This window comes from Xenia sp. Carnegie-2017, unplaced genomic scaffold (assembly GCF_021976095.1).
Source record: "Xenia sp. Carnegie-2017 unplaced genomic scaffold, XeniaSp_v1 HiC_scaffold_13, whole genome shotgun sequence".
Taxonomy (NCBI): Eukaryota; Metazoa; Cnidaria; class Anthozoa; order Malacalcyonacea; family Xeniidae; genus Xenia; species Xenia sp. Carnegie-2017.
Genome location: NW_025813436.1, coordinates 338499 through 351532, shown reverse-complemented (window position 1 = coordinate 351532; position 13034 = coordinate 338499).

Here is a 13034-nt window from a genome sequence, read left to right as displayed (position 1 = left end):
ACAGTTCAAGAAACAAGCAAAAAATGTAGAAAATATCCAGAAAGTCAGCAGATCTTTGCACAAGATCTTTTAATTTGGACACAAAAGTTTTGTTTTCAAAGAACTCCAGAAAGCTAAATCAAATTGAAATTAAAATTACGTTTAATCTTCATGTAAGATACTTTCGACAAGCATAGCTACATATACATATCAATGAATTCATTTTATTGAACAAAGTTTTTCTTAATTACAAACACCATAAAAATAGAAAAAGCTCTTGTTATACATCCAGGTTTACGTCTATTATACCAATAAAATATAGGAAAGGATTTTATGAGTACTCCAATAGGTAGAATTTAAAGTCTAAGTATTTAGAATAGGATGTTAGAAAGATTGAAAAGAGGGATAGTTCAGTGCATGAGGAGATCAGACTAATAGTTATAAATCCAAAATAGAAAGAAAAACATATCAATCATACGTTAGTGAAATATACATATAGAAAGCCAACACATCTTGTCTATTCCGTCCAAAGATTTGTGAGTATATTTCGAATGATTATAGAATGGCGCCCAACGTGGGGCCGGTAAGTAGGTATACGACGGTTTTCTAGAACAGCTTCATTCGAAAACCAAAGAAATGTCGAAGGGTAATATTGAACGACTTCGCGCCAAACGAGGCGGTTATCGTGGCGTGTGTACAAGGCTTGTAAAAGAAGCACTCGAGCTTCTGGATGCCACTGAAGTAGACATCGAACGATGTAATTTCATCGCTGAACAACTCGAGAGTAAGATGAAGATCTTAGACGAAATAAACGACGAAATCATTAGGATATGCCATGTAACGGATATTGAACACGAAATTGAAGAGCAGCCGCCGTCTCGGTTAGAATTCTAAGCACTAGACGTAAAATTGATCTCGGTTAGAATTCTAAGCACTAGACTTGACCTGAGTACTCCGAAAGCAGAACTATGGCATGTGGTTCGAGATGCCCTCAAAGAGGCGGCCGAGATGAGTTTGCCTGAGAAGAAGAAGCTGAAATTTGGCAAGAACTGGATGACTGAGGAGATTTTGAAGTTGATGGAACGGCGGAGGCTTCTAAAGAACAGAAATGAAGTGCAATATATCGAGCTATGCCGAGAGATCCGTAGAAAATGTAATAAAGCGAAAGAGGCCTGGCTGAATAAAGAATGCGAAGAGATGGAACGAAAGGGCTGCACAAACTTAAACGAGATATTTGATAAGGTCAGGAAGCTAACAGGGAAAAGAAGTAACAACAGAAGTGGCTGTATTCGTTCAGAAACTGGAGTCATGCTGACAGAACCTCGTGGCATTTGCGGCAGATGGGAGCGTTACATCACTGAACTGTTTCACGATAATCGAGGCGAACCACCACACATCGAGGCTAACATCGATGGTCCTGAGATAACGAAGGATGAGATCCGGAATGCCATTAGGAAGATGAAGAAAGGCAAGGCATTGGGCCCAGACGATGTCCCGGTTGAGTTATTCGAAGCAATGGGTGAAGAAGGAATAAAATTGCTGCACACGATACTCAATCACGCATATGATACCGGTGAACTTCCAGACGACTTTCTTCGCTCGGTCTTCATTGCGCTGCCTAAGAAACCCGGCGCTACCGAGTGCAAGGACCATCGTACCATCAGTATTATGAGCCACTCTGTGAAACTTCTCCTCACCATCATTCTTGAACGAGTTAGAACAAAACTGCGGCCTGAGATCGCAGATGAGCAGTTTGGTTTTATGCCCGATAAAGGCACAAGGAACGCCATTTTCACTCTTCGGATGCTTTGTGAGAGGGCTATTCAACATCAACAAGTGGTGTTCCTATGTTTCATCGACTACGTTAAAGCGTTCGACAAAGTTCAGCACGAGAAGCTCCTGAAACTTCTGCAAGAACTCAACATTGATGGGAAAGACATTCAATTGATCAGAAATTTGTACTGGAATCAGGAAGCGGCCATCCGAGTGGAAGATATTCTTTCGGCTTGGATACAAATCTCGCGTGGTTTACGACAAGGTTGCGTCCAATCTCCCGACTTTTTTAATCTTTACAGTGAGATGATCCTCCGCACCATCATAGACATGGTCGGACTGAAGGTTGGCGGTGTGAATTTCAATAATCTTCGTTATGCAGATGACACTGTTTTGATTGCAACCACTGAAGAACAACTGCAAGCACTATTAGACCAGGTTGTGGAAGCGAGCGCTGAAATGGGCCTGACTATCAATTGTGATAAAACCAAATCGATGGTAGTCAGCAAACTTGCAGAAAAGCCCCACTGTTACTTGAGAATTGGCAACGACCATATTGAGGAGAAGGAAAGCTTCAACTACCTTGGAAGTCTGCTGACGACCGATGTGAGATGCAAAAAGGAAGTGAAGAAGAGAATTGCTGTTGCAAAATTGAAATTTCAAGACTTGCGATCCATCTTTGTCAACCGAAACTTATCAATGCCACTCAAAATACGATTACTCAAATGCTACATTTGGTCAATCTTGACTTACGGCTGTGAAGCCTGGACTCTAACTGCTGACCTGGAGAAAAACTTAGAAGCAGCAGAAATGTGGTTTTTGAGAAGGATGTTGAAAGTGTCATTTATTGATCACGTCTCAAATGAAGAGGTTATGAGAAGAGCCGGTGTGAAGAGAGAACTACTCTCCGTAATAATCGAGAGACAACTTCGTTTTCTTGGCCACGTAGTTCGGAAGGAAGGCCTGGAATGTGTTGCGCTGCAAGGAAAAATCGAAGGGAAAAGAGCACGAGGCCGTCAACGCATAACGTATTTGGACAGAGTTAAGAAAGTTACCGGAATCGCCAACACTGCAGAAATCTTTGCCTGTGCTCGTAACCGTCAACGTTGGAGAGACATGGTAGCCCAAGCATGCATCATGCATGGCACCTGAACAGAACAGAACAGACGTAAAATTGAAGAAGCAAGAAAACCGGAGATTTTTCAAGAAACTATAAAAAGAAGGCAAAGTCCTACACCACAAGTCGAACAGATTCCTTTAGTGGTAGAAACAGCAAGCACGAGTAACACAACGATAAGCAACTATGAGAAGAACACAAACACGAATACGGTTAATACGAACACGAATGTGATCTATACGAACACGAATGCGGTTAATACGAACACGAATACCATTAATACGAACACGAATACGGTCTATACGAACACGAGTGCTATTGATACGATTACGAATGAAGTGATTAATACGAATTCTACGACTTTGAATGCCCCTATGACAACAACACCAGCGATAATGGTTTTAAAGCTTGCCAAACTTTAATTGCCAAAATTCAGTGGAAAGATCACAGAATGGAACGCCTTTTGGGACTTATACAATGCTATGATTCATAGCAACGAGAGTATGTCTAAGGTAAACAAATTCAATTACCTATTCTCATTACTTGAGGGTAGTGCAGCACGTTCGATAAAGGGACTTACCTTAATATCTGCAAATTATGACGCAGCAATTGCGATTCTGCAAGATAGATTTGGTCGAACACAACAGGTCAATGCTGCACATATGGATCAAATCCTACAAATATCTGCATGTTTAGAAAATCGTACTGAGCAATTGAGATAAGTTTTCGATCAAATAAGTGTTCAAGTCGAGGACTTGATTCGCTTATGGTATCCTCAAACCAGTACGGCAGTCTGCTAATACCAATTATTATGTTCAAACTACCGAGTGAAATACGATTGCACGTAGCACGAAAAGCTACTGGTGATGTTTGGCAAATTGATAAGTTGCTCAAAACCAAAGTAAACTAAAGTAAACTAAAGTTTCAAGTTGAGGCACGTGAAATGAGCGAGTCATCGCGTTCGATTGAAAAACCCGAGCAGAGATAAGCCCAAGAAGCCATCGACAGCTGGAACATTAGTAGTGAAAAAAAAAATGATAAAGACGGTGCTTGTATCTTCAAGGATAAATGCGTATATTGTCAAGAATCATATTATTCAGCATCTTGTGAAGAGGTAAAGGAAGGGAAGCTCGAGTAAAAATTCTAAAGGACTCCAACCGTTTATTTATTTGTCTGAAAAGGGGACATCAAGCAAGTAGATGTATCGTCACAAGAAAATGTCGACATTGTTCCGGGAGGCATCATCAATCTATTTGCAGCAATCCTGCTACCAACAGTCAGGGTGTCCTAAATGAGAAAGCAATTGATAACAGCAATCCACAAAAAGTATCAGAAGGTGTAACCTCTCCAACCACGACAGCTGTCACACGAACTGTCAAGTGAAGTGTTCTTTTGCAGACGGCCAGAGCTCTTGTATCGAATGGATCAAAATCGGTTCCAGCAGGAATTCTCTTTGACACTGGAAGCCAAAGTTCTGAGGTATTTTTTTTAGATTGTCGAAGGAAGATCATGACGGAAGGAACCGCTATCACAATTACCAAAAAAATGCGATAATTATAGAAAAAACACACACGGAGAATTTACTGGAACTTCCAGTGGAAAACCAAGCTATACCTATAAGATTAGTAATTTTAGTGAATTATTTACTAACAATGTACGATTACCACAGATTCTGGGCACTCTAGACGGCATAAATTGGTTTACGCAGTGCATGATTTTTAACATGGCTCTGATAGTGCCATGGCTAGGCAGGAGAAAGAGTGGATGTTAGTTAAACAAGTAGTGGGTATTTCCATAAGAAGGAATGCGGTGAATCAAACACGACCATTTGCAGTTCATAAAAGAGAGAAGAAACTAAGAGACAGTTCAGCAAATGTGTTGTATTCTCAGTAAAAAGGTTTATACTGCGATTGTACTCACCACACAGCTAACGAGTGAACGGTAATAATCTATGTACAATGGTCAAGACAAAATCATAGTAAAAGAAACGACTTTGTTTCAACTGCACCCGAGGAAGCCGGGTGCAGTTGATAATAGAGAAAAGACCAAAAAGACCTGTTGATAACAGAGAATTCGCGATAATAATGTAATGCCTAAAAACCTTGAATTGTATTAAAGCTGTTCTTAAATGCAAAATTTCACTCTGAGCCTTTTGTATAAATATCCTTCTTATGCAATAAAGCATAACAACAAAAAATAAACTTGGGAAATTTTTCAGGAATATATACATGAACCTTATAAAATGTAAAACCCTGAGATATATATTCCACTTATCAAGTTTACGAAGATTATGAAACTTTGAATAATGCGCGATTAAAAGTTTTAGGAAAACTTAAAAATTCACCAAAAATTAATTCTGTAGCCCTTTCGAAAGAAAAAGAAGTTCATATTTTTCATTGAACAATAAACAATTGCTTTCCTTCAGTTGGTTCTCAAATTCAGATTTTTCACGATATATTTGAGAAATTGCAAGTTACTATACCGGAGACATTGTCTTGTGAGAAACATTCTCAATCTCTTCTGATAATGTCTAAACAATTAATCCTCGAAACTTTATAATTCATAATTAACAAGCAAACAATAATATCCAAAATGTTTTTGCTCCATCATAGTAACATATAAACATACTTTGTTAGTCGGTCCATTGTGCTCATTGACAGAGATTTCTCCAACGTTGTCTTTTTGCGGCTGCAATAAACAAAAAACAACGCTATGACAAAACAAGCATTTGCACACTATAATGATATTCATACGAATGTTGGGTGTGAAAAATATATCTGACTGATGTTGAAGAACGACGAATTTTAGCCTTTGGAAATGGTATACAATTCAATTTTTTTAGCAAATAAAAGTAGTGCTGATAAATCGACATGCCGAAATTTCACACTCAACTAGTCGTGGATTAAAAATTCGAGATGAAAATGCTGTAAATACACCATATTCTTAATTTCATTTAATCATCAAATCCTATTTTACTTTTTGAACATCGACATTTTCATTGACTATGTTTGACTGTTACCCCTCTGACTTCATCTAACCTCATGAGCACTCGTCTCTTCTATTTCCATTAAATTTTCTAAGCCAACTAACGTTTCGCACAAAAAATATTTCTCTAGCTGTAGTAAACTGCTGTCCTGAACAGCGTTGATCTCGGGAATTTTAAGTGAAACAGTTTGGATTCTTTTTTGGAAATTTTATTTTGAGCAGTAATTTTTTTGATTTTTGTACATTTCAGTAGGAGAATTTAGGTTTAAGAATAGCTTTTTGTGAAAATTTTTCGACTTATAAACGATTGTGCCACACGTTATGAAAATAAACCACGCTGCCAAACCAGTTAACGTACAACTCAACTCGTACGTAGCTTATAGATACGACCAAAATTTTAATGTAAGAAGCACAATTTTTGTATAGATTGTAGTGACTCATTTTTCTTTCAAAGAGACTGGCAACAAAAGACTAGCATTTTTTAGGAGTTTTGAAATATTTTGGGACCTAGGATTTAATTAAATTACAGTTGTTGACACATAACAGCACGGCTCATGCAATGTTTAGCTTTCACCAATTAACGAACCTCATCAACTACGTTCTGCACATTGTCCTTTACAATGGGCTCATTTTCCTCAGCTATCGTGGACTGATGTCTGCTTTCCTATGAATTTTGATGAATGTGATGTGAAATTAGAACACCATCCACAATTATTTTCAAAAATATACAGGCATACTTTTGGATCTGCATGTTGTTCTCCGATTTCTTGCACTGCTTGTGCTTTCAACGTTTCTTTCCCATGTTGTGACTACATACAATAAATAAATATTGAATGAAACAGTTTCATACGCAGCTGCTATGTGAAAGGAAATTTTAAGTTTGGCCATAGGAATTAAAATTTGTGAAAATAACAAATAACTGCACAAGAATAAAATTTGCCAATGAACAACAATTTTGTGAGCTAGGGGATATGGAGCCTAGAAAAATCACTTCCTTTATTGGGTTTAAGGAAGAGCTTTTTGTAAAAATATTTTCGACCAATAAATGATTTTGCCAGACAGTTATGAAGTTAAACTACACTGTTACGGCCCAGTAGTCTTTACTTAAGTCGGGTTTTTTGTCTTCTTGTTCACTTAATTGATAAATTATCTCATTAATCTACAACATGCAGCTTCTAATTTGCAAAGTATACGATACGACAGAGGACAAATGACATATGACGGATGTACATGTTTTTAACCTAAAACGTTGTTTCTTAATCGGAGCAAAGCTTCTTGCAAAAAATGTTAACAAGTATTAAATCTTCAGAAGAAAGAGTAAAAACTTTTTAATGGCGTGAAAGTCAAAGTTTTTTCCGTAATAAATTAGGAAATTCTTGAATGATGCTGAGATAACATGTGAAAGTGGAGTACATGGGCAATGCAAAGAAGAAGTTTTCTTTCTTGCTCCTTCAAATCATTGCTAGGAAATACTATTCTTATGAGATGAATTAGAATTCTACATTTATGTTATAAAAAATGTCCTGATTATAACAATCTCGATAGTTGATCGGTAAATTTTCCCCTGTGCAGCCCCTTCCCCTGCCAGAATATTTGTACTGCTACAGCTGAAATATTTCTATTTGCTTAAAACGTCTTAACCTATGTTATATTTGGAATATTGACATATTTCCTTAGCTATCACCATCTGTGATCTAACTGCTTTTAGCAATCAACTTGTCTCATAAAGACTGTCTCTTTCGACCTCATTTGTGTTCTGTAGATAGCTAAATTCCTGAGCTATCAACAATTCTTGTAGTTCTGACTAAAAGGTATGATCAAAGAACGTCAAATGGAATATGAATACTCCCCATATCATCATCTGAGAAAAGCACAAGACATACCTTTTTATCACTACTTAGTTTACTGTGATCGTGCTTTGCTGGTTCTAGCATCTCTTCTTTCGCAAAATCAACCTGTAATTGACGAATAATTGTTAACAATTTTTTTTACCAAAGTAACAAGAAATTTTTTCATGGCACGTCGTAAAGTATGTCTTTATCATCAGAAGCATGGTCTTCAGTTTAAGCCATCGCTTTTTTCAGAGGTTTTATTCAAGATATAGTACGCTTAAATTATTGTTATGGTATGAATACACACAGGATGATTAGTTTCCCACACCCCTTATTCACCTTTAAACTGTTTTTGGACACTTCATTTTCCAACTTTTTTGCATGAAAAATTCTATCGTGGAGCATACAATCTGATAACATTGCTCATTATTTATTGTCTTTTCTTTTTCTACGTAGCGATTGAAAACGTTATAAATAGCTTCCAAAAAAGCGCAGATGTCCATTTCAGATTCACCCTGAATTAAATGAGACAATATTATCATTTCTGTTCCGTTAAGTATTATAACACGTTTCATCGCATGTGCGTTGACAAGTTTTATTTGCTCAGAACTATGTTTTATAGCTTGTTCTCTGACTAAGTGTAGAAAGATTTGTTTAAATCTATATCAGCAGTTACAATTCAAACCTTACTTTTCACATGAATCGTTAAAGTCTGAATCCTGGACATTAAGTTCGCTTCTTAACTTTACAAAATCGTCCCTGGCAGATGAAAAATGCCTTTCGGTCTTCGAAATACAAGTACACATTATGAAAAACAGTGAAAAAGAATTATATTTGCGCAGTAAACGTATTGGGTTCAAACAAGACCTATACACAACTATGAACTGTAAATTCATTTCATATTATACACGTACGTAATAAAATTTTTCGCTTATTCCAACTCAGAAGATGTTCAGTAATGCATTGTTCTTGTCCTTAATACGTACAACCATTGTGCACATTAGTTCGTGGACTTAATCGACCAAAAAATCTAAGCGTATATGCAGATCAGAAAATAATACACACCGGAGGTCGTCATATTTTTAGTAGACGAGCCAAGTCTTGACAAATACGAATTTATTTGCTCAACTTCTTCGCCAACAGTTGCTGCCGCACCACTTTGCCATCTTCCGCTCCAAATAACCTAAAAAGTGTGAAAAGAATCATCCATTCAAGACAACCCTTTTCAGATTTACGTAACCACGGTTTAGTTACGTGAAATACAGTATTATTACTTCGTCTCATAACATCTTTAATAGAGCATTATCGTCGGCGTATGTGGTATTTAGCTTACGAGTTATTGGGTAAACAATCATAACCTAAGTATGTAACGTACCTGACATGACCAAATGTACGATTTCCCATGCATTATAGACAGTGCTGGTGCAATATTTCTTAAAGCATTTTGATTTTCTTCCGATGTAACACGTAGAGCCCACGGCCAATATTTGCATATAATATCTTCCCACATATATTTAACTCTATGTGGTTGTAAAAATTCATATGCAAGTAGTGAGCATAGCCATAGGATTTCCTTTGATATAGTCGTGGCAAGGAACACAGGTTACGCGACATTCATCTGTCAGAATATCGACTTGTATTTGTTCGCAATTGGACAATTCCACCAAATTGCTGGCAGCCTTCACACCAGCATCGCTAACAGCTTCTATCTTGGTTGTTATGGGATTGTGGCTTGATCTTCTTCTAACATCACCATCCATGTTTAATGCCTGTAATCTGACTAAAATTCGGTTGATACCATCTTCAATTCTAGCAATAGGATTGTCTGATACGTCATCAATCTCTTGCGATCCTTGTTCGTCAAAAAAGTCTGATACCGTGGATTGTATTTTCCCTGCTGTGTTGCTATCCTTAGTTACCAATACATTTGAAAATATAACATTCGTATTCCAATATAAGAAGTACTGGTCTGAGTGCTGTCATCCTCATTCGCATATACCTCATGACCAGAAAAAATGGACGTGATCGTGGACGTGCATGACGATGACAGATCTGTATTGACTTTATTAACAGTCTCTTCATTTGCAATCTGCTCTTCCCTTTGTTGAATCTTTTTTTGTTTTAACAATGCTTGAGCCTTCACGTGATTTATTGGCACAATGACTGACATATAATTTCCTTTCTCTCCACTATGTTTTCTTGCCCAATGCCTTTGTTTGTACGACTTGGATCCTCTTGTCAACTCTTGTGAACAAAGCAAACATATGTGTGGATCACATTGATCCTTTTTCACCTTCTTGAAATGGATGGTGATGGTCGTTTTCATCTAAATATGGTAGTCCATTTTTCCTAAATGAAGATATTTAGTATTTCTTTAGAATAATCTTAGAATTCATTCTGAGCAATTTGAAAAATGATGAAAGGACAATGCTCACCTCAGCTGATTGTTGCGATTTTACATTGACAAGTTCGTTTGTCTCATCTTCCTCAATTTCAGAAGTCATTTTCAGAGCACGTTAAAAAGCAGAAGAGGACCGAAATGTGGTTTTAAAAAGCGTGAATGCCTCTTGCTTTTTATATAGTTATTTATTGATAACGTGATTACAAGTTGTCCGTTAGACAACCTAATCCCAAGTCCAAATGTGCTAAGTGCCAACCATGTGCTTATCATATCAAAATAAACCCATCAATAAAGTAAGTCTAACAGTAACTTAATACTACTTTCTACAGTGGGGACACCGACTTTATGAAATTGTAGCCAGTGTCGACGCCTGCGGTCATGCAGGTCATGCAACAATGCATGACTAAAAGTTTTCCCAAAAATGTTTAAAATTGAAAGGAAAATTGTTTGAAAAATATATTTCACATTAAGTTTTACACATCTATACGCTTATACTTTTTATTTTTTACGCGAAATAATATTAATCTAAGGCTTGTTTCCAAACGTCGAACTTTACATGCTCCGAACGCATTTCAAGCAATGAAAAATGAGACAAATTCATCATTATCTTTTGTTTTTAATGCATTCGGCACTTGTAAAGTTTGTCGTTTGAAACGGGCCTAACACCACATTCTAACAACGCATTCATATTTCATAGCGGGTGGATCTTGTAATGAATACTATAAATACTGCTCTGTGAAATAATAAAATCACTTAAATCAGTTCGTTCATTTAAGTTCATTCATATTCAGGGGCGTAAATAGACTTGAAGTAATGGGGGTGGAGAAAATTTGCCCTGCAAAAGGGCGTTGCCCACAAAAACAAGGACATGCATTACAATTTCTTGTGTAAACACTATTTCTGAGGAGAACGTTTCAGTGACAGTTTTTTTGCAGTGGTTAACATTTTCAGCCAATATGTTTAATTCAGCTATGCAAGTTTCTCATGACAGGTGAGATTTCTCTCTCTCTTCTTGTTCGTTAACAGATTCTTCTTCATCAACCTAAAAAAGACCAAAATATAATTACTTTAGAAATAACATTTTAAAAAATTAATTTAATTATTTCAACGTCATACTCAGATATTACAAACCACATCCATATTTTCCTCTTGCTCTGAATCAACCTCATTTATCTTGTTATCTATTTCAAATATTTCCTGGCATACATTGTGTATTTCTTATGCCACTTCAAGGTTTTCCTTCAAGGTAGCATATTTAAACAGTATTTAACGTTAAAAAAGAGGCATTGCCTGAAGATTGCTTTGGCATGAAACCCAGACTCCCCGCGTAGCAACATTTTAAGAAATGTAATTTATTAAATTATATGTACATATATATATAAAATAGACAATAGCTGTAATTTTTTCGGAGTTTCACGCAGTAGGGCGATCTTCAGGCAACTGATAGATTATTTATTATTCACTGCATATACAATTCGTTACGAGGTGATAAATTAACGACGGCATGCACTAAAAAGAGAGCGTTTATTTAAAATTTTCTTTTTATGTCCTTTTAGGATTAGTAGTCTTTTTTCAAAACAAACATGGCAGGTTTTTCGGTTTTGTTCGGTGGTGGAAGTTGTTTGATGAAGTCCCTCTTGATGCTGTAGTTTTGTTTGTTTTTTTTTCACATGTAACAGGGGCGGTTGGAAGGATCTAAAATAAATAAGAATACATTGAAACTTTATGGTATGAGTGTCCTTCACAATAACAGAGAGTTGCTTCTGCAACAGAGCAGAATAGCAAAGTTTTGTGCAACACGAATTATCAATTATTTCACATAAATTGAACGGCACTTATACAGAACTAACCAGCAATTTTCTAAGAGATCTATAACGCATGCTAAAGACTTTCATTTTATTTACCATGTACATATATAAGTAAGTGACATTTTACTAACCTTAGAAAAATGAAGCTTTGTTTGTGATGCTTCTACAACATCTTGGGATTTTGCCATACCATTGTGTTTATTTGAACTGTGCTTCAAAAAACTATCAGCATTCATTTCTGCACCACAATCTTTACATTTAACCTTTCGTCTATAAATTCGTGTACGTTGAGGTGTTTTTTTTTGCGCAGGGCTCCTGAACGTTATCATCTTTAATTCTAGTTGCGCCTCCCTCTTAAGAGAAATTTCAATTAAATTAGAAATGTTCTGAGTAAACATCAAAATTATGACAGCATACAATAAACTCACAACTCTCCTTCGGTAATTGTGGGTCTACAAACTTCGGTAAATATAACTAACCTTCCATTGAAAAGTAGTCTTTCTCGCCCAAATATACAAAATCACATAGAATTTGATGAAATTATTGGATTGAAGCTTGCTTCACGGCTTTTGACAATGCAAAAATTAGCATTAGCATGTTTTTACATTTGCAATCATTGTATCTGTTAGATTTTGTGATGTAGCCATCTACCTTCTTTAGTATATATTGACTTACACCAACAAATAGAGATATTACAGATAACTGTTATGATCACATTTAATGTTCAACGTCAATGTCTATGGTCTACGATCTATCGTACAATGGTTAAATTACTTATATTTATACAAGATATTACTGTGGATATATTTGTTTCTTTACTAAATATGGTTAATTTACAATCAACGGAAAGCTATTAGGAACTATAAAAAATATTGTGATTATTGCACATAAATATCTCTTAAAATAATCAATAATTAATTATTTACCAATTACAGGAAGAATATGAGAGCATATCTTAACAGTATCCAGCGGAATCTGTATCTGCATTTATAATTACTTCATCTTACACATCTGACAGACACGTTGCACTGTAGAATTAAGCCAAAATTGTCAAAAATGAAGGTTTGTTATTTCCACTTAGTAATCATTTAGTTGTTTTCAATGGTATGGCAATTTTTCTACTTCCTGAACACTGCCCT